Source organism: Megascapheus bottae, chromosome 5 (assembly GCF_031878675.1).
Source record: "Megascapheus bottae isolate mThoBot1 chromosome 5, mThoBot2.hap1, whole genome shotgun sequence".
In the NCBI taxonomy this organism is placed as follows: Eukaryota; Metazoa; Chordata; class Mammalia; order Rodentia; family Geomyidae; genus Megascapheus; species Megascapheus bottae.
Genome location: NC_143513.1, coordinates 31,201,570 through 31,225,554, shown reverse-complemented (window position 1 = coordinate 31,225,554; position 23,985 = coordinate 31,201,570). Strand labels below are relative to the sequence as shown.

At 37.0% G+C, this 23,985-nt stretch overlaps 1 long non-coding RNA gene across 2 annotated transcripts in view; it reads right to left on the bottom strand.

The window, feature by feature from the left end:
* Positions 1-23,985, bottom strand: part of LOC150063184 (uncharacterized) — a 79,721-nt gene that overhangs the window by 5,096 nt on the left and 50,640 nt on the right. For both annotated transcript variants that reach the window (XR_016535501.1, XR_016535502.1), the window contains exon 2: positions 19,364-19,455. This is a non-coding gene — a long non-coding RNA (uncharacterized LOC150063184). The remainder of the gene's footprint in view (positions 1-19,363; positions 19,456-23,985) is intronic.

The window sequence follows — 23,985 nt, the reverse complement described above, 5'->3', positions numbered from 1 at the left end:
CACAAATAGTGTGGACAGGGACGGACACAATTGACTCCCCAAGTGTAGCAGTTTAAGTAACACTTAACAGGCTTCGTATCTATTTTATAAACACGTCTAAATCTATATTTTCATGCGTCCTAGTATCCGTACAATGGTTGTGGGAAAGATTTTTACAAGAGTCTGTCTTGGGCATGTTGATCAGTTTCTGAGGAATATCTATGTTTACCTTCTCAAAATGATAAATTCATAGAAATAAAAGGGATGTTTTTTAATATGTAAATAGTTGGGCATTTGTGGTTTTCTAGATCTTTTTTTTTGAGACTGGTCCTCATTTGTAGCTACAGCTCCCCTTGAATTTACTAGGTAGCCCAGTTTGGCTTCAAACTCATAATCGTGATTTACGCTCCAAGGTGCTAGGATTTCAGGCATATAGTATCCACTTGGCTAAAAAAGAATTTAGAAGATTAAAGTATTTTAAACTTTTAGCTGTGAAATTAATATTCATGTTTTCCTAGGGCATCTGAAATTCAAACATTTCCATTTGAATTATGTTTAATAATCCACTATGCTTAGCATATTACTTTAATTATACTTTATGTTACTGCTAACAATATTTTTTTCATCCTGTTTCTTCCGAATGACTAAAAGTAAATGCAATCTTCACAATTCAGATATTCATCAAGCATTAACATGGATAACTCAGCATCTGTGCTTTTCGCATTTCTTAATAACATAGGGTAACCACTCATCTGCCTTCTCAGTTACACACACGGACTCTCACCTTGGAAGACACATTTAAAAGCACCTTCTTTTTTTATTTTGGTGCACACTGCAAAGACATTTTCTCTGTTTTCTTTAGATAACACAATTCAAATGCATACTTTTTTTCTGCCTTTATTCCAATTTTTTTACATTTTTTTCTGTCATATAATCAGGGCATTGTTGATGGCTACTGATTGTTCATTAATCTTTCTTATGATATATTAACTTTTCTCTGTTCTAACTCATGCATGTATACAGTATTGATTCACTGGTTTAACACTAACTGTATGGGACAAATATATAAGCCTTCATTTCTATTAGAAGCATTTTTAGTCTTTTCTTCATACTTTCACTGTTTCTTATTTTATATTACATATGAACTATTTATGTGTATATATCTATAGATATAGATATAAATATATATACTCTTATTAGGCCTCTATATCTTTGTGAGTGATCTCAAGTCTTCCTGAAAATTGTTTTTTTCTATTGCCTTAAGTTTCAAATGAAAGATCTCCCTGAGCAACATGAGGTTAAGAACCCAATAAGACCGATTTTTAAATGATACTATAAAATTCTCATTTTATTTAAATATAGATATAACTTGATGGATCCATAGCAGTAGGCAGTCTCATCTCTTGCCACTTCCATACAACCGTTCTTGACATATTTAGTGACACTGGTCTTTATTAGTGCCTATGATCCCTGCTAAACTGGACATGGTCTTTTCTTGAACTTAGTTTACAGTGGAATTCAGTCATCCCTTTTCCAAGTTGTCGTGTATATATCGCCACTTAAACAATTATTTCTATTTCCCTTCTAGCCTGAGAAGTGATTTCTCCAATGGTGTGAAGTCTCCCCACATAGAAGGCTGTCTCTGCTGCATTCTGTCCCCCACATGCATGTGATGAGGATAATGTCAGTTATTAAATAATAGAGAAACTTCCCAAACCATTAAAAGGGATCAACTTATATAATCTTCACAAAAAACCTGTGAGATGTGGTTACTGCTATTGTTATTCCCATTTTACAAGGGGAGATGCTGAGGTTTTACACCATTTGAACTAAGTCACAGGGACCATCAGCATTACACCAAGACTTGAGAGTAGGACCTCAATCATAACTACATTCTTCCCCACCACACTACACTATGGCACACAACTGTAATGCCCTACACTTGCCTTTTTGAGCCTTATGAAATGTTTTATTTTGTGATTCTACCTTGGAAAAGCTCGTATGGCTTCCTGCCACTCATTATATCAACTTTGAGAGTTTACACTTTACTTTTAAGAACTCCAGCAGGTTACTTCTCTCTAATCACTTAACTTCTTTATACCATGTCTCCAATACATGCATGTTCATTTATTTTAGCCAAACTCATTGTACACCTCAGATGACTGCTGTTTTGTTTTTTTTTTAACCACTGTTTCCCTACACCATCCCATGTAGCCTCCATTTAATAATGTGAGCTTCAGACAACTATCTCTACTGTGTTTGAAGGATAAGGTGGAACAACTTACTTTTCTATCTCTCAGCTATCCCTTTGGATAACAGATAATAATAGATAATAAGGGTTCCCATTGCAAAGAAACAAGCAAAATATGTATTTAAAGGTCTTATTCAGTACCAAAACACACTAAACAAGTGGCAATGGTTCTCTGAAAGGAATAAAACTTCTCTTTATATCTGTTTATGTCCTTGACATTCTTTAGCACTCCTTCACAAAGATACATTAATTGATCCCTAAATTAAACTAAACCAATTATTCTTATTACTACTATATAACACACAAAGACTGATCTACTTTCAACAGCAATAAATATGCAAGGAATTGGCAACAGGTAATACCACTTCACATCTGTGTTGCCACTTCTCTGAACATCTGTCACCATGAATATTAGAATACTTTTTCTCTGCTTCTATCTTTACTCTCTCTTCTAGTTTTCCTGCTAGGATTTTCCCTAGCATAAAGCAAATGAACTCATGTCACCCATTATACCATGGCTACCTTTCTAACTCAGTGCAAAATCCAAAGTCCTCACAGTGTAAAATCCCTGAATGATATAGTGTCTCCAACCTCTCATTCTGTATGCTATTACTATTTCCTTCACTAATTCCAATCATATCAGTCATTTTTCTCTGTTCCTTTATCATTCTAGCATCCTCCCATCTCAAGATGGCATTGGCTCTTATTCTGACTTGGATGAAAACTAGTACGACTCATTCCTTCATTCCACCCAAGTCTATTCAAATGTCATACTCTCTTATTCATTGCAACTAGAAACCATGTCTGGTACATAGTCTGTGCTCAATATATGTTACATGAAATAATGGAAAAAATGAAGAAACATGTTAACTCAGAAAGATGGAGGCTAAACAAAATTTATGAAGAGGCCCTTTTTCTAAGAGAACCTGTTTCTTATTTTATGTTGTGGAATATTTTTAATTATGTGGAGTTATGCCTAATAATATGTCTCTCCAAACTTGTGGGCTTAAGGTTAAGTCAACATCCTACCAACATTTGCTAGGAGCCTACCTTATGCTGTGCATTGTGCTGAATTACAGTGATATATAACTAATATGTTATAGTCTACCCTTTGCAAGAATATTTTACCTTCCAAAATAACATTAACTTCTAATGAAACATTTTTCTATTATACTCTGAGAAAAACTATATTCAAAGATCAGCTAAATTCAAAATATAATATGTTTTTTCTTCATGTAAGTCAATTAACAGTGAAGTTCTTCCAGTTTAGTTATTGAAGTATTAGATATAAGGATCAGAAGTCTCAGTATTTTTGCTATAGTCATTATTTCTTATAGACTCTCAAGCAGTACACAAAATGAATCCGTTAGCCAGGTACAGTGGCTCATGCCTGAACCCTAGCTACACAAGAGGCTGAGATCTGAGGATTGCAGTTCAAAGCCAGCCTGGTCACTAAAGAACATGAGACTGTTCTCTCCAATTAATCACTAGAAAATGGAAAGTGAGGCTGTGGCTCAAGGGGTAGGGCAGTAGACTTGAGCTGAAGAGCTCAAGGAAAGTGCCCAGGCCCAGAGTTCCAGACCCATGACCCATCTGTTATTTTTGCTATCTTGTGCATGCTGCCCTTGAACTCATGATCTTGCTGCTTTGACTTTTTTTTTTTTGCTTTGACGTTTTTACACATCTGTAACTGGTGCAAAAATTCCAGATCTTTGATTTTTAACTTATGTAAATTTCTAATTAACACATATTTCCTTAATGTACAAATTTCATTAATGCTATCATTTCAGAACTTTTAAATTTAGTCATTAATAAAAGTCTATTCCATTGGTTGCTATCCATTAACAGGTTTGACCTATATTCTGTAAAGAGCATACAGGCTTTGGTTGCATGTTGACATACTCAGATCTAGTTTCCTCAACTTTTTATTGTAAACGTTAAGAAGATATTTATAGAAGTAAGAACATTTTGTGTATCTTAGCTCGGGCCATTGTTTAGATTTGTAATGTCCCCCCTTAACTCATGTGTTGAAGTATTAGTCCTTAATGTAACTGTGTTAAGTAACAGGGTTTTAGGAAAATGATTGGATCAATCTAATGGACCAATTAACCCTTTGAGGGAGTCATAACTGGTTGGGCTTTTGAAAGGTGGATCAAACACAGCAGGTAGGACTTAGTTGAAGCAAATAGATTATTGGGGGCATGCCCTTTGGAAAATATAGTTTGCTGGTCCTTTCCTATCCACTTCTCTCTCCTTGTATTTGGTTCCCAGACACCAAGAAGTGAACAACCTTTCTCTACTACGTGCTCCAAGCAGTGATATTCTGCCTCATCATGGCCTAAAAACAATAGAATCGAATCAGCATGAGCTAAAACTACTGAATCTGTGAGTTATACTAAATCTTTTCTCCTTGGAAATTGTTTTTCTTGGATATTTTTGTCACAGAGATGTAAAACAAAGCCAGGTGACTTGCTTGCTTTTCCTAAGAGTTTAAATTCTTCAGATGGCTCTTCTAATAATTATTTTTATGTATATATATGTATGCATATGTGTTTCTTTTCCTGATCTTGACATTTTGTTTCCTGTATTTTTCTTAACATATTCATTTAACTATTTTAAGTCCAATTTAAATATGTTCTGAAAAAAATACAACTTGAGAGGAATGAAAATTCACCTTGGTGAACTTCACTGATGGAAGCCAGAGAAAGAATCACAGTGCAAAGAGCAATAAGACACTTGTGCTAACAATAATAAAGGATGCACAATAAAAAAATCTCCACCCATGTATGTGTAACTTATTTTTATGTGTAAAGGACATATGACTTGTTGACTGGGACATTGAGTAAGTGTACCCAAATTCACTTTAGATTTATCACATTGCTTTTAAAGTAACTACCGAAAAAAAACAAGATTCCTCTGGTGAATTTGTTCATTTGGAATGAAATTGTTTATATGTTATCAGTTAGTCAATACTATAGCAATCACTACTTGAATAAAGTGTAGAAAAGAATAACGTCATTGAAAACTAATTGACTTATTTATATAATCTAAGCAGATGTAATGTGTACCACTTAAATTCTATTTCTCGTTACCTTACCTTCTACAATTTATTTTTTTATTTACAAATATACTAATAAAAATTCAGTAAATAGTGTTAAGATACTTTGTTAAAAGTATGGCATTGAGAAAGCCCAAGGAGAGTGCTTGGGCCCTGAGCTCAAGCCCAGGCCAGGAAAAAGAAAAAAAAAAAAAAGTATAGCATTGGAGCTGGAAGTTTGGCTTAGTGGAAGAGTGCTTCCCTAGCTTACACAGAGACCGGGGTTCAATTCCTCGCTACCACATACATATAAAAAGCTGGATGTAGTGCCGTGGCTCAAGTGGCAGAGCTCTAGCCATGAGAAAGCCCAAGGACAGTGCTTAGACCCTGAGTTCAATCCCCAGGACTGGCAAAAAAAAAAAAAAACACACACAAAACTATGGCATCAGCAGTAGCTTATAATTAGGATTAGGAGACTATTGTCTACATTACATTCTGTTCTTGTTTTTTTTTTTTACCAAAATCATATTCTCTAAGATATTCTAGTACCATTTTTCAGATTCCTTTTTCAGAGAATCATCCCCCTGAGTAGAACATTGACCTTTATTCAAATAAGTCAATTTTTGAAAACAAGAAGGATTTTTAGATGAATAACAAAACTTTCGAGAGAGAAAACTAGGGAAAGATAAGAATAAAGTATTGTATCTGTAGTGCTTAACTCTTGATTTATCACACACCATGCTGAACAAGTTACTCAGTATTAAAATTGAAATATTAGCAGTATCCACTTAGGATGTTTCTACAATGTAAGTAAAGTTATTTTTTAGAGTGTTCTGTTAAAAAAAGGATAATGTTTCTCAGATGTCCTAAGAAATTTGAAATATCAGAATGTCAACAAAAATTGAAGTCAGTGTGGTGACTCACACCTATAATCCTAGCTATTCAGGAGGCTGAGATCTGAGGATTAAGGTTCAAAGCCAGCCTGGGCACTAAAGAACTTGAGACTTTTTTTTACACATTGATATCCCTTCTTATGTTTTTGTCTCCATTTCCCTTCCCCCACCACCTCCCCTCATTTTCCCCCTCCTATTTCAAATAAACAAGTAAACATCTACATAATATATCAGGTAACAAAGTGGGAAACTGTAACAATATGAGATTAACCAAAGGGCAACACAAGAGCAGAGAGAAAAATATAATACATTAAGAATAACCTGAGACTCTTCTCTCCAATTAACCACTAGAAAATGGGAACTGGAGCTGTGGCTCAAGTTATAGGGTGGTAGCCTTGAGCCGAACAGCTCAGGGACAGCGCCCAGGCCCAGAGTCCAAACCCCATAACCCACAAAATAGATTAATTAATTAAAACTTTGAGAGGAGGGCTGGGATATAGCACAGTGGCACTTGCCTAATGAGTGTAATGTCCTGGATTTTATCCCCAGTTCTGAAAAATAAGAAAGACAAAAAAAGGCTGGGTGCTGGTGGCTCACACCTATTTATCCTAGCTACTCAAGAGGTTGAGATCTGAGAATTGTAGTTCAAGGCCAGCCTGGGCATGAAAAACTGTGAGACTCTTATTTCCAATTAACCACTAGAAAATCCAAGTGGCTTCAGGAGTAGGGGTGGTACCCTTTAGCTGAAGAGCTCAGGGACAGGGCACAGGCCTAGAGTTCAAGCTCCATGGCCAACCAAAAAAAAGAAAAAAAGAAACAAAAACCTCTACAGGAACAATGTAACGACTGGAAAGAGCTACTGGAGGAAATTCAGAAAAAAACTACAAGTGATGACAAGTTTTCAATAACGCTATAAAAATGGAAAAAAACCTTTCATAAGCTAAAATTTAAAGGCAAAAGGAAACTAAATAGATATTCAGTGACAATATTGAGGTGTTTGTATTTTAATATATGAAGAGCTTGTATAAAAGGATAAGAAAAAGGTTACAAGCCCAAATAACACTGGGCAAAAGATGAAAACACACTGAATATACTGCTGTAGAAATTGAAGAACTAGTACACTGATAAACAAAAATAAGCATATTGAAATTTTATGGTAACTACAAAAAAGGAAAGAAAAATAGCAAAGATGCTCTGAAATTCAGAATATCAAGTGTTCTCAAGAGAGAAGAAAATTAATTTGGACTTGAATGTAAAATAAAACAACAATATGGCCATCTATAACTCACATATGTTTCACTAATCAAGTCAACTTTAGGACCTCTAGCTTAAAGAAATAATATTTAAATATTTAAAATTTCAGACACTAATTTGTCCACTGAAGTTTTATTTTATAACAGTAAAAAAATGAATAGTGACCAATTAGAATGGTCATTATCAAGAAATCTAACAACAACAAATGCTGGCAGGGATGTGGCCAGGAGGGAGCACTACTACACTGTTGGTGGGAGTGTAAACTTGTTCAACTACTATGGAAAGCAGTATGGCAGTTCCTCAAAAGACTAAACATAGAGCTCCCCTATGACCCAGCAATTTCACTACTTGGCATTTACCCAAACGTCCAGAAACAAGGACATACAAAAGCCACTAGCACAATGATGTTCATTGCAGCATTATTTACCCTAGCTAAGATATGGAACCAACCCAGATGCACCTCAGTAGATGAATGGATCAAGAAGATGTGGTATACATACACAATGGCATTCTATGCTGCAATCAGAATGATATTGCCCCATTTCCAAAGAAATGGAAAGACTTGGAAAAAATCATATTAAGTGAGGTAAGCCAGACCTAGAGGAACATAGGCTCAATGCTTTCCCTCATTTCTAATAATTAGTACATATCTAGGACTCTCCCAGCAGAGGATTACAATAGCGCAAACCCTAGATACATAAAGTCAAAGAGGAGGAGGCTAAATGAAAGAATCTCCAGGATATGGAAACAAGAGCTTTATCTTGTGTGATTGTTGTTCTTAATGTACTATGTTATTTCCCTTCTCTTTTTTTGCCCTTATGGTTAATCTCATGCTGTTACTGTATTTGAATTTGTTACCTGGTATATTGCATATACATTTTTTTTGTTTATTTGAAATAGGAACGGGAAGGGGGGTGAGAAACAAGATGTTTGGGAGAGGGTGAGGGGAAAGAAACAGGGACAAAAATCATAAGAAGGTGTATCAATGTGTGGGAAGTAATGAACTTACTACCTGGCAAATGTAACTACAATCCCTCTATACATTTTCCCAACAATAAAAAAGAAAAAGAAAAATGAGTAGTGAATATCAAGTTTGTTGCTGTAACACTAGAAACACATCAAAATACTATGGAGTAGTTATCTTTTCATGATGGGAATCAGATAAGTTTTCTTATGTTAAACTTCTCTATTTTGCAAGTTTCCTATGTCAAAGTGTGTGTGTGTGTGTGTGTGTGTGTGTGTGTGTGTGTGTGTGTGTTTGTATGTTGGGTTTTTGTTGTATTTTGGTTTTTGCCAAGTGCCACATCTGTAATCCAGGCTACTCGGGAGGCTGAGACCTAGGTTTGCAGGTTGAAGACAGCTCATACATGGAAATCCCTGAGACCCTTATCTCCAATTAATCACCAAAAAGCTGGAAGTAGAGTTATGACTCACATGGAAGACTAATAACCTTGAGCCACACTGTTCAGGGATAGTGCTCAGACCCTGAGTTCAAGTTCCAAGACCAGCACACATACCAAAAAATATTCTTATACTAGGAAAAATGAAAATCATTTTTGATTATGAGGATAGGGAGAAGGTCCTGGATTGTGGTTATTGTTATGTCTCCTGGAATTTGCTAATGCTAACAGGCAAATTAGTCACATCTAGTGAAGACCAAAATTACCTAGATAAAACAAGTGACATTGACAATTCACAGTATTCTGTATTTCTTCAAAAGTTTCTGAGTTCTGAAAATTTCATCATATTTCTAAGAAGAGTAAGAAGGGGAAAAACAAAAGTAGAGGTTGAGGTTATCTTTAACTATTAGGGAAATGTACAGTAACCTAAGATAACTAAATTTTTGTTTTTGTTTGACCCTTATTACCTATGTGACACGAGTATATTTTTTATTGAAATTTTCATATAAACTTCATATAAACTTGAGATCAAAGTATCTGCAGTGCTTTTCCTGACTAATCATTACTGATTTCTACTTGAGAAAGATAAGAGATCAATTAAAGATTTATTATATCCTCAAGAATTTATCCTCTGTGAGCCAGGAGTTTGGCCTAGTGGTAGAGTGCTTGCCTAGCATGCACAAAGACCGGGGTTCATTTCCTCAGTATCACATACATAGAAAAAAGTGGGAAGTGGTGCCAAAGCTCAAGTGGTAGAGCTCTAGTCTTGAGCAAGTCCAAGGACAGTGCTCAGGCCCTGAGCTCAAGCCCAGGACTGGTAAAAAAAAAAAAAAAGAATTTATCCTCTGTAAGTGTGGGAAGATGGATATATAGCTGTAGGACGTCTTCCATTATTTATTCTTTCCTAGTAATAAAATTTATTACTGATCACTCTGTGGCAAGTACTTTGGTAGATGCTGATGATAACAGAGACAGAGACACAAAGCTCCACACTCATATCAGCCCGGAGTTGTGACATACAATTGTAACCCTAGTACTTGTGAGTTGGAGGCAGGAATAAGGAGAATTCAAGGACAACTTGAGCTACATAAAGCCTTTCCCACCTAAACATAAATAATTAGCCTTTTATTTTCTCGTGAAGTTAGTACATCTGTTCTGAGAATTATTCCTGCAAAGAATTTCCTTTGCTATTCAATAAATATTGGGCTAGAGCAAACCTAGTATGTAGCTGTTTAATTATTATTTTACATTATAGCCCAATCTTTTACCCTTGAGTCATCAGCTCTGAGGAATTCCTAATGTAAATATAACATTATAACACTACCTTAATGGGTTTTTGACTTGGTGGAGCTCATAAACAGGAAAATGTCATTTCCTGTTTTAGTTTTTTTTAAACTGCTTTATGATTCATAGACTTTAAACTTACCTAATCTCGAGTGAACTTCTTTTCACTCTCTCTTAGGAACAAGGTCAAATCAGTTCAGTGAGTTCAGAACGGGAAAAAGTAACAGCATACATTTCTGACAAGGAGCTTGCTGTTTCTTTCCTATTATATTGAGAGGAAGATTCCAACGTAAAGATTTCAGAGTGGTTGACATGGAATGTAAAGGTCAATCCTGTTGTCTAGTTCGTCTCACTTCATATCAAATTTCCCTTGTACGACTTCATTTGTGCTCTTAATGAGCCAAACAAAATCATTCTTCAAAATCTAGTAGTAGGCAAGGTAGAGATTCTTACATGTAGTCTAATTGTCTTACTAGTGTCCTTAAGACAAGTATGGAGGTGGTCCAAGGACAGCTAACTGAGGCATGAGGTTTATTTTAATGTGTGATACTTGGGGGGGGAGGTGAAATAAATATGACTCGTTATAAGTGGCCTTTTATTCTAATTAATGGTACAATTGTCTATGATATATTGAAATAATAATAATTCATAGCAAATGAGAGGATATTAGCCATAATCAAGTAGAAGCGATTACTTTTCTTCTTGAGACATATATAAATCTTTATTATTAATTTCCAGTTTTTATGACTATTCTATAATCTTGCCAAATATTTTGGTGTACTGTTCCTAGGGCATGACAGAGTATACTTGACCTTCTTGTTATTGCGTTCATATTAATTATCATATCAACTATCAGACCACACTGCAGAATTCTTATACAGGGACTAGTTTTTATTTTAGAATTTATCATTTCTAACTTTGATCCTTTTATTTTTCTTGATCCCTCTCTATTACTGCCAAATGGCTTTTACTGAGGTCTGCCAATTTACCCTTACTAACATTTCATGACATGGCAAAGGCAAACATTCCTATTATTCTCCTATTTTTTTATAGGCACATTTTCCTCATTATCATCATCTTGTTGTTGTCTAAGAAAATATAAAAGTGATTTGATACATATCACATTCACTACTGACTATACAGAATTCTTGATCCTGGCCCCAAACTATCTTTCCTTTTGTCACAAACCTATATACTTAACTTGGTTTTAGGAACTTAGAGGGAGAACTCATTTTTGCCCTTCTCTTTGCCTTTACTCTATATATCCAACTTGAAGCCATTTCTTTTCAGTAATGACAATAACCTTGGCAAAATCACTATAACCAAAATCATCTTCAGCTAGTAAGAAACCAACACGTGAAGATTGAGAGATCAAAAGGCCATCCCAAGCCACAGAGTAAATTTCAAGATAGTCTTTGCCATGGAATGAGACCCCTGTCTACAAAAATTTAAATGTAAAATTTGGTTGCCATGAAGAATTACTTAGAGTGTGTGTGAATGACTTGATGAGCAGACTTCTGAAATAGATCCTAAATGACACTTCCCAAACCCTTGGGATATGTCATGAATGGATAGAAAGATAATACCATAATTGTGGGTAAAGTATATGGAGGAACGGTGTAGGTTCTATTAGTCTGGGAAAGAGGGCAGATACCTTCTTCTAAGTGTATTACATAGTACCGTGTATTCCTTATCATTTTTTAGTCGGGGGAGGAATGTAAACAGGAATATCTTCTCTGCTGATTCTGTAATTGTGAAAGAGCATCACTATCCTACTTTAGTGGCTTCAGGATGAACTTCAACAATTTAGGATGAAAGACATACCCCAAGCAGGATCCTTGAGGGTTAGTACTTGGTAAATGTGAATGCCAGTGTTTGCAGATTTCATGCCTACTGTCCTTCAGTGTAGTGCTAGTTCCATGGCAAGATTCAGAAGAAAGTGACAGAAGGTTCTTAACCAAATAATAATACTACTAGTAAATATTGTACTCTAAGAATCTGTTTAATTCTTAAAACAGTGAAAAAACTTCCTAATGAATTTGAATGAGGATATTAATTTAAAACATGTCAAAACACAGACAAGAACTGATGTTTCACACCTGTAACTCTAGCTACTCAGGAGTCTGAGGTCTAGAGGATCTTGATTTGAGGTTAGCCTGGGCAGAAATGTTTGACAGTCTTCATCTTCAAATAACCAGCAAAAACAAGCCTGCATGCATGTATCAAGGGGTAAAATACTGGTCTATCAAAAGGCAAGGTCCTGAACTTGAACTCCAGGGATAGTTTTCCATGGTGGAATCCCTTTGAACAAATAACAGACCTTTTAACCAAATGAATATAAGGATGCTGAAGCATGCTTTGTTTGAAGATGGGAAGATATTTAGGGGAGGGAAGACAATAAAGAGGGAAATGATAGGTAAATAAAATCATAATACTCACTGTGCATTCATGTTAAATAAAAATAGGAATGATTAGGAGACAGAATGGAATAGATGGGAGGAGCAGATGGGACAGAAGAGGTGACATTGATCAGGTTGCATTATATACATAAATTAGATCCTTTGTATAACTATGTGGAGTAATAAAAAGGAAGAAAAATAAATGAGTAAATAAGTTAACACCTATATCCAAAACTAATGAAAATCAATCAATCAATCATCCTTCCTAAATAAATCTTTTTTATTAACAGTCCTGGGGCTTGAACTCAGGGCCTGAACACTGTCCTTGGGCTTTTTCCTCAAGGCTAACACTCTACCACTTGAGCCACTGCACCACTTGTGGCTTTTTTTCTATGTATGTGGTACCAGGGAATCGAACCTGGGTCTTTGTGTGTGCTAGGCAAGCACTCTACTGCTAGACCAAACTTCTGACCCCTTATGTAAATCTTTATCAAAAAGATTGTAGAACTTCAGTGAGTTCTTATTTAAAAAAGAAACATGAATTAGTACCAGGAAAAAGTTTCTAGTTACTGACTTCTATAAAATTTTATCTAATAACAATGGATTATTGGTAAAACCAACATTTTATATATTTAAACAATTCTTTGGGGTAATCTTTCCCATATAGTATTCCATTGTAAGTTAGTTGAGGACCTTTTGTTATTTGGCAGCAATCCTGTCACAGATGAAAAGACTAAAATTCTTGGCTTTATGAAAATGACCATTAGAATAAGTAAATGCTCATTGCACAATAACACATCTATTCTTAAATTTAGAAAATATTTGTGATCAGGGTCTTTAAGAGTATGCTCTATATAACTTCATGTTCTGAGTTAATTTTAGAATAAAATTTGCAGTAATGTGAGTGGGTATTGTACCTAAAGAAATCCAGCAAAGTCTTTCTGAGGTAGTGAGTGGAGATATGTGGAAATCATTACCTTTTTTTTGCCAGTCCTGGGACTTGAACTCAAAACCTGGGCACTATCTTTGAACTTTCTCAAGGGTGGCACTCTACCATTTGAGCCACAGCACCACTTTCAGCTTTTTCTGTGTATAAGGTACCAAGGAATCAAACCCAGGGCTTTGTGCATGCGAGGCAAGCACTCTACCACTAGACCTTGCTCCCAACCAAGACAAATTTATGTTGGATATCCCACATCTAGATAAACAGTAAAAAAAAAAAAAAGGAAGTAGCTTAAGGGGTAGCGCGATAGCTTTGAGCTACAGCACCCAGACCCAGAGTTCAAGTCCCATGACTGATTAAAAAACAAAAACAAATAAAAAATATCATCTATCATTTGGGCCAGAGAGGTACTTTGATTCAGGGCACACCTCCACTGGATAATACACACTTAGAAAAATAAGAATGCATTTGTGCATAATCAATCTAGACTCATAATTCAATATTGCTACTAGATTTATTAAAAGTATATTACTGTCATATAATTATGCATTATATATAATATTTATGCTATATATTACATGTTTGAACATATATTGCTTCTGTATATTTTCTCCAATCAACTGTATTTTAAAGATATTTTTGGAGTATTTCTAAATATAGACTTTAAAATTTGACTCTCAAACGGCAAATATGATTTCAAGGTTCTTTTCTTTCTATTTTTATGTTGGCTTCTTTGCAACTTATTTCTCAACTATAGCTAGGTTACAGTAATGTCATTAAAACTCTTTCTTCAAATATAAAATTGAGTTTCTGTAATCACAATAGGATCATAAAAAAGGAAATGACTCAAACTGGAGGCTTTATTTATTATTTTTTACCTCTTAAAAATTTGGCTTCTCAGGTCCGGAGTTTAGCCTAGTGGTAGAGTGCTAGCGTGCACCAAGTTCCTCATTATCACATACACAGAAAAAAGCCAGAAATGGTGCTGTGTCTCAAGTGGTAGAGCTCTAGCTTGAGAAAGCCCAAGGACAGTCCTCAGGCCCTGAGTCCAAGGCCCAGGACTGGCAAAAAAAATTGGTTTCTCAAGAGGTTCATCTTTGTGATTGTTGTTCTTAATATGCTATGTGAAGTTATTTATTTTCTCTTTTTTTCCTCCTTTATGGTTTATTTCATGTGGTTACTATATCTGACTTTGTTACCTGGTACATTGCATACACGTTACTTGTTTATTTGAAATAGGGAAGGGAAGGGGGAAAACAAGATGATTAGGAGGTAGTAACCCCTCTATACATTGTCCCAACAATAAAATACATTTAAAAAATTGGTTCCTATTACGGCATTATTCTTGGGGTTCATGATAATATTTAATGTCTGATATTTTTGTCCCATGATGATTAAATGATTGTAATTATTTTCTACTTTTTGAAGCTTCACACCCTAGACACTATGTTGGAAATGAACTATACAACTTGAGGGATGGGAAGGGAGATCAGGATGGAGAAAATGGAGAGGGTGACACTGTTCAAAAAGAAATTTACTCATTACCTGACTTCCATAACTGTAACCCCATTGTATATCACCTTTACAATAAAAAAGATGTAATCTTATAAATGGAACATATAATGAAAAAGTTTTGACTGCATCATAGATTACAATATTTCCCAGTTTGTGATTTTGAATGTTCATAAGTAATATTGGGCATAACTCACTGATAAAATAAAGATGCTTTTCAAGGTGAATATTTGTGGAATGGACAGGGTATTATGCCTAAAAGCAGAGTGAGAAGTGTTAAGAGTCCATCAGTTTAGGCATTTATAATAATTATTTTTGGTTTTGTATTTTATCTTTTCCACTATTTAGGTTCATTAAGGAAGAAGTCCTGTTGAATTGGCCCATTTATATATCCTCTCAAAGTGTGTATACCAGATGGATGGATAAATGAAGTGAATTAGCTATCTGTACAGTACACTGTGAAATAGTAAGAGGCATAAGAATTATGAAGGCAAAAATGGGAATTTTTTTCAACCACCCACCTGCTTGGCTTCTTGCAACTGAACTCACTCTTCTTTCATTTAAAATGTTTGAAAACAAAGGTACTCTTTATCTGACTTATGTACATCACCTTTGTACATCACCTGTACATCACCTTTTCAATAAACAATTAAGAAAAATTTTAAAACAATTCGCTTACTGCAAGCCAGTTCCTTTCCTAACTGCTACACCCACCTGCCTAAATGGTACAGTCTAAATTCCTTTCCATGTTACACCACAATGGTTTGTGTTGCCTGTTACAGTCTTCTCTCTTCCTACCCACTGTTCTGCTATGACCCATTCAACTGCAGCTTAAAATGCTCCATGTTTCATGATTGAGGCATTGCCAATTCACTGCTTAAAATAGTGCTCTTCCAAAATCATCTCAGTGAGCACCTCCTATTACCAAGTGCTTTCTTTCTCTCCTGTGGTGACAGGTAAAATTAATCATGCCCTTTTTGATGTTCCAATGTTCCATGGATGTAGTTACATCATAATAATACTTGTCAAAGTGTTCTAAGTAATCATATCTATGTTTGTCTCTCACTACCCTCTGAGTACTTCAAGGAATGTAGTGGTTTTAGTCACTTTTTCAACCCTAGTGTAATACTTGAAATGTGCATTAAATAAACAATGAATAAATGAAAAAAGAGATAATTTAAAATATGTGTTTAATAAACAATGAACAAGTAAAAGAGATTAAATTAGATAAATAAGCTGATATTCATTTCATTTGTTCAATAAACAACTGAATTACCAATTACACATTGAACATTATTCTATAGTAGCAAATAAATCATAGAGTATTTTCCATTACAGGGTTCTACTTAGTTTTGAGCGAGTACTGTTTGCAGCTATATTTTCCCTGTTTATCCCTGTTAAGTTTTGAGCGAGTAAAAGTGACAGCTAACTGAAAAATATAATATTGAGTTGTTTCCAAGTGCTACAGAAACAAAGTAGTGAAGTTAATACTGCGTGGTATGGTGGTGCATAAATGTAATCCCAGCTACTCCACAGGTAGACATAAGATTTGGGTTCAAGGCCAGCCTGCACAACAAATAGTGAGATGTTATCTGAAAACCAAACTAATAAACAAAGAGAAGGGGATTGTCAAAAGGCATGTCAAATCATAGAACACTTGTCTAACAAGTTCAAGTCTCTTAGTTCATCCCTAATAGAAAAATAAAAAAGGAGAAAGAGAAGACAAGTTCAGAGGAAAGGAAAGGTATAGTCAGCTTAAATAGGATACATGTGTAGGTGACCTTGTAGAGATAAGCGAATGAGCATAGCTGATACCTAGGATAGAACAGTGCAAAGGCCCTGAGTCAGACACATCTCTCTCCGTGTGCCATGTCCAAGAAACAGTAGGAAGCCAGTACACCTGGAACAGAGTGACCAAGAGGCAGAGCAATAGAAGGTGATGTCAGGGCAGAGATAGATAACTGAAAGGTCATTGCGAGGACTTTGACCTTTATATTGACAGTAAAGAGAATTATGGACAGTTTGGAGCAGAGAAATAACATAATCTTATCACATCATTAAATTGGCCTGACACACAATGTAATCATGAAATGTGGTTGTTAAAACAGTCTACTAATTAAAAGTGATGAAAGGAGGATGGAGGAGAACAAGGGTCATATGAGCATCTCCAAGGTTTGGAAGACTGAAAAGTCACAGTTAATTTAATTTTACATTGTTAAAAAATTTCAAGTGTTTGAAAATTATCTTTAAGTAGCTGTACAAAGGAATTTCAATTCAACTTGTCAGACAAACTGAATTTTTAATACAAATTACAGACAGTAGAGATTGATAAATTCTTTCTGGCTGTTTGCGATTAAAAAAAAAACAGAAGCCTTATTTTGAACTTATGTTTGGCTTCTTTTTTTTTCAGCTGTGTTTGTTCATTGTCAATGAACTAGAAAATAAATTGTATAAGTTTTTAGTGAACACTGTAGCTATTGCTTTCTATAAAGTAAGATTTTTAACATCAAGTTGGATATCATAGTAACTGTGTGGATGCTAAATATCTATGATGCCAAGTAATGTAGCTGTTTATTATCGTTATCTTCTGCAAATATTATTGTTGCTTGGAATAAGAGTTGAACTTAGTTCTTTGAGTTCTACATTTTGAGCTGCAACTTCAGATCATTCTTTGCAGACTTTTCTGCCCAAGCTAGCTTTGGATCTCAGCCCTGCTGAGTAGCTAAGATTACAAGCATAAGACAATGGTACCAGACTTAGAATAATTCTTAACTGTGAGCATATTCTGACAATTACTGATTTATTGTGAGACTCTGAAAGACTTTTGCAGTGTGAAAGAAAAGAGCAAAGATAATTCAAAAGACACACTAGTGCATAATTTCAAAACTGATAAGGTATTTTTATAAGACTATAAGAAGGGGATATCTGATAAGAGAGACAGGTGTTCTATACAATTGGGAACTGGCATGACTTCTGATGAAAAAAAAACAATGTTGTGCACTCATGTCTATAATCCTAGCTATGTGATTGGCTAGGTTATTGGAAATTCAGTTCAAGTAGAGTCCTTGCAGGAAAAAAGTTCTCAAGACTTAGCTTCTCAGTGCAGATCTCGATATGTGCCTGTTACTTTAACTACCCACATAATATAGGTGACTTCTTTCCAGGAAGAATGGAGATGCTATCTCAAAAATAAGGAGTACAGGTTTAGCGCCATAGGAAAAACAACATGCTTAGCAAGCTGTAGGACCAGAGTTCAATCTCTAGTACTGCCAAGAACAACAAAAATGAAGTTAAAAAAAATTCATGAAGTATAGTCAAAACAAGATAGTAGTAACATTTCAAGACCATGAGACCACACTTGAAGCTCCAGTCCTCTTTTAGGGAGTACAGTTCATGATGTAGCCTGCTTTACAGCACTTACAGCATACCAATCCTTGTTTGTAAAATTTCATTTGTTTCTCAGTTAAGTTCCCAAAACTTATGAAATAGATACTTCTGTTATTACCTCAGTCTTAGAAACCACAAAACGAAATACATCAAATCGATGTGATTTTCCCCAAGATCACATGGTTTTGAAGAACAGGACTGTGAGATGGCAGAATTTGTTTGCAAAGAATTCAATAGATCACATTAACTGATTCCTTCATCTAAATAAAAAGAAGCTAATTTGCAAACGTTATTGGTAAGGTACAGGAACAGAATGAGGAAGGGAGAGAGAATGAGTTTATGGGAGTGAGATATGAGCTAATTGGCTTATGTATTCTATTTAGTTAACATTATGAATTAGAATTCTGCCTGACCTTATAAGCTGGATATCAAAAATATCATAAAAAATTTTTGGATATGCTGTTTGGGAAGTATTTTAAATGGTTAAAAGCCTGTGAGTATTTTCTAAATTTCTAAACTGACACTGAGATTGGGGAGTGGTGTGGTTAAGGTACCACTGAACCACAGGAATTCCTACTAAAAAATATTGCCCATCAACACTGGTGGCATATGCCGGTAATCCTAGCTACTCAGGAGGCTGTCTGAAGATGGCGGCTGAATGCCAGCCTAGGTAGGAAAGTCCTTGAGACTCTTATCTCCAATTAACCACCAGAAAACTGTAAGAGGTCCTGTGGCTCAAAGTGGTAGAGAACTAGCCTTCAGCAAAATCTCAGGGATGGTACTCAGGTCCTAATTCAACCCCACAACCACCACCAACAAAATACTCAGAGTCCAATGTGATCCTTGTAGTCTTAGCTAGTCAGGAGACCAAGGCAAGAGTATCACTTTAACCTAAGAGTTGGAGACCGGCCAGGTAACACAGTGCTATCTCATCTCAAAATTTCACCCCAAAATTAAAAATAATAACAAAATAAAATAAACACAATGAAAAACTTGTTGAATGAACTTGAAAGTGTATTCTTACCCAGAACTTCTAGTGGGAATGCAGTTCAGTGGTAACTATTTTCCAAGTTTGATCTGGGCAGCAAATCCAGGAGAGATGTAACAAACTTCTTCCTGAATTTTCAAAAAATAAATCGATGTTGTAATGGCATTAACTTTATGCCGTAAGACAAAAATCTAATAAGGACTACTTGTAGTCTTTCAAAATATAAGTCTTATAAAATATATAAGAGTGGATGTTGGCATCATTATTAAGGCAAGTATATTAATCATAATGAGTTAAGTATAACCTTGGTAGAGATCTGAATTACAGTCATAGCCTTCAATTTTTCTATTTAAATTCACTTGTTGACTTGGGTAAATATTTTCAACCAGACTTTTAAGTTGAAGGATTTAGCTGAACAAATTTTGAGCACCAACTAGAGATCATATTGGCCTTAAGTATAAATGAATAAATTGATCCTGATATTTCAAGTATTTTCATATACTTATTCCTGAATACAAAAACTCTGTGGATATAATAAATCGGCACAAAAACATATTTTAATTTTCTTCCTCTCAAGGAGACTGTTCTTTGAAATTGTTTTAAGTTTATAAGGTCTTATAAGGCAGTTCCTTCTTGATATTATGAATTCGTGAATCTTATGATTCCGATACGATCCTATTTGGACACTGGCTGTTGGGAGCCAGAGTGGAATCAAACTGTACCTTGACTTGCATCAGACCATGGCTTTATTGTCTTATTGCTTTCTGGCCCTGTTCTATGTAAATGACCTGAGAATTACCATATGAATGTAACACCTGGAGGTTCCCGGGGTCTGGAGGAGGGGAGAAGGGGGAGTGGAAAATAAACACGGCAGTCTCTCGGCAGTCTTTGCCTGGACTGCGGACATCCGGACCCGGTGTGTCTGTCTCTCTTCTTTTTCTTCCTAGTCCTTGTCCCCTATTTCAGGAACCCCAATCTGCGAACCCTGGTTTGCTGCCGGTTGGCCCCGGCATCTGGCGCCCGAACAGGGACCCTGAAAATCTGGGACGAAGGTGAAGGACCCCTCCCTGTGGTGAGTAACACATCGTAGGACTATTAAGAGAGGATCTTAAGAGAGAGTATAGTCAGGAGTAAAAATTATGGGTCAAGCTAATAGCCATAGGTTATTTCTACCGATCTTAACAGGCCTATTTGAAGCCCACGGAACGTGGGTGGAAAAAGGGGTGCTTCAGAGCTTCCTACAGTTTGTCGAGGAGGCATGCCCGAGGTCTATAGAGGAGGAATTTCAAAAAGCCTGGCAGCGGATAGGAAAAAGAATTCAAGATTATTATAATGTATATGGCCCCGAAAAGACCCCAGTAGAGGCTACTACTGTATGGAATTTAGTAAGTGAATACATAGATCCTCTACATGAAAATGCTGAACTTAATCTTGAATTAAGGGAACTTTATGAGTTAAAGGACCCTTCTGAAGAACCTGAGGCTGAGCCATATGCCGCAGCCCAAGAGAGTCTAAGTGAGATCTTGAAAAGGGAACAACAACCAGTAGATATTGAGTATCAGAATTCAGGTTTGAATATCAAGGAGGAAAGTTATGATGAGTCAATGGAGGGCCGGGTGGCTACGATAGAGAAGAAGTTAGAAGAAATGCTACATCTTCTATCAAAAATGGGGATAGAGCAGAGAGCCCCCCCAGAAGTAGGAAAGAAAGATGACCCTCAGGCCACTATGGTGTCTGATTCTAAACCTTACCCCTCACACCCACCGCCTCCGGCTGCAGCCTTACGGCCTCAATCCCTTTTTCAACCTTTAGGCAAGCCTAAAGGCCCTAGCAACAAGTCCCTTTTAACAGGCACTACAACCAGGCACAGTGCATCGCAATTAAACCTGACTCAGGCTGCTAGAGAGAGGGAAGGTATTTCAGGGCCTCGATGCTTCCCTAGTTTAGTTGATCATGATGAACAAGTATACCATCAACCTGTTCCTGTTAAACTATTACAGGATTTAAAAAATGCCTGCTCCCAATATGGGCCAACTGCCCCTTTTATTCAAGTAATATTGGAGGCCGCATGTGCTGGTATTGCATGCCCAAATGACTGGAAGCGGCTTGCCAGAGCATGCCTTAGTGCAGGAGAGTACTTATTATGGGAGACAGAGTTCACTGCACAGTGTCGGGCTAAAATTGAAACAAATAGGTCTAAGAACCTGCCTTACACTTTTGATCAGTTGTTAGGAGAGGGAACCTATAAAAACACCGAAGATCAATTGGGTTATGCAAAGGAGGCCTATTTACAAATAAATGCTGCGGCGAGAGAGGCTTGGAAAAAGTTATGCAATTCCAATCGTACAAAAATCTAGTAGAAGTTAAACAGGGACCGAATGAACCTTATCTAGAATTTTTGTCTTGATTAATGGAGACTGCAGACTGCCTAGTACAAGATGAGAATGCAAGGAAGAGTATAGTTAGACACATAGCCTATGAAAATGCCAACGCCGCCTGTCAGGCGGCTATCAGACCCCATAGGAATAAGGGAGGAATCATGGACTTTATTTCACTGTGTGCTGATATTGGACCCTCCCATGTACAAGGCCTTACTTTAGCCGCCGCTCCTCAAGGAAAGACTGTTACTGAGTCTCTAAAATATAGAGGTCAGCAGCATTCTCGGGATGCTAGACCCCCAGGGTGTTGCTTTTCTTGTGGACAAATAGGACATTGGATGACGCAATGCCCATGCCAGGCCAGGCAAAAGAGAGAAAAATCACCTGGCACATGTCCACGCTGTGGTAAAGGGAAGCACTGGGCTAAAGATTGTAAGTCAGCAACAAATCGCAATGGCTGCCCGTATTTGGGAAACTGGAGAAGGGGCCAGCCCCTGGCCCCGCAAAACCATGGGGCAGTCCCTCCCTCTTCCCGGCCACAAGTGCATCTTCTAACAAACCCCCAAGATCAGTCTCCAGCCTCCTCCGTGCCACCCCAGGCAGTGCAGGATTGGACCTCTGTTCCTCCACCTGCTCAGTATTGACCCCAGAGATGGGGACACAAGCTCTCCCCACGGGGGTCTTCGGCCCCCTTCCCCCGGGAGTGGCTGGATTGCTGTTAGGGTGAAGTAGCTCAGCCCTTAAAGGGATACAGATTACACCTGGCAAAATTGACCAGGATTTTACTGGAGAAATCAAAGTTATGGCCTCTGCCCCGAAACACGTGGTATCGATCCCAGCCGGTCAAAAATTAGCACAATTAATACTTGTGCCTTTACCTCCCAGGGAGACTGCTAATTCCCCATGTGGACAGAGAGGATTTAGATCTTCTAATATCTATTGGGTACAAAGCATAAAACAAGAGAGGCCTGAGATGACTATATTTATACAAGAAAAGCCTGTTAAAGGAATATTAGACACTGGAGCAGATGTGTCTGTGATATCTAAAAAACACTGGCCAGCCCAATGGCCCCTGACAACCTCTATGACTTCCCTACAGGGGGTTGGGCAAGCAACTGACCCACAGCAGAGCAGTGCGATCCTTGTTTGGAGAGATGAGGAAGGGCACTCTGGTCATTTTCAGCCATTTGTCTTGGATCATCTGCCAATTAATTTATGGGGTCGTGATATCATGGAAAAAATGGGAGTGTATATGTTTAGTCCTAGTGCTGCGGTCACTAAGCAGTTACTTGATCAAGGCCTCCTCCCCTTTAGGGGACTAGGCCGAGCAGCACAGGGGGAGCTAGAGCCACTCCAACCCCAGTCTTTAACGGGGGCTGTAGTTTGTCCTGCCCCTCATGCTGATCCCATAAATTGGCTCTCTGAACAACCGGTATGGGTCGAACAGTGGCCTCTTTCTCTAGAAAAGATCATTGCAGTACAACAGCTAGTACAGGAACAGCTGGACTTGGGACATGTGGCCCCTTCTAACTTTCCATGGAATTCTCCAATTTTTGTTATAAAGAAAAAGTCAGGTAAATGGAGGCTGCTACAGGATCTGAGAAAGGTCAACGCCACAATGGAACTGATGGGGGCCCTACAGCCTGGCTTGCCTTCACCCATGGCAATCCCAAAGGATACTTATAAGATTATTATAGATTTGAAGGATTGTTTCTATACTATACCCCTGGCGCCTCAAGACTGTAAGCGCTTTGCCTTCAGCGTCCCCTCTGTTAATTTTAAAGAACCCATGAAGCGATATCACTGGCTTGTGCTCCCACAGGGCATGGCAAATAGCCCAACTTTATGTCAAAGTTTTGTAGCTAGAGCCATTTCTTCCACTCGTGAAAAATTTTCTTCTGTTTATATTGTTCATTATATGGATGACATCTTGTTGGCTTGTTCTGACCCTATCGTCGTACCACAAGCCTTTGGACAACTAAAGCAAGATCTGAGCCTCTTTGGCCTTATAATAGCAGCTGAAAAGGTTCAGGAACACCCCCCTTTTACATATCTAGGCCATATATTAGGCCCACACTATTTTAAAAGCCAAAAAATACAATTAAAAACTTCACACTTAAGAACTCTTCATGATTTTCAGCAATTCTTAGGAGATATAAATTGGCTTCGGCCTTATCTAAAGCTCTCCACAGGAGAGTTAAAACCCCTTTTTGATCTCTTAAAAGGAGATACCAACCCTACATCCTTGCGCGAATTAAATCCTGACGCCAGGAGGGCCAT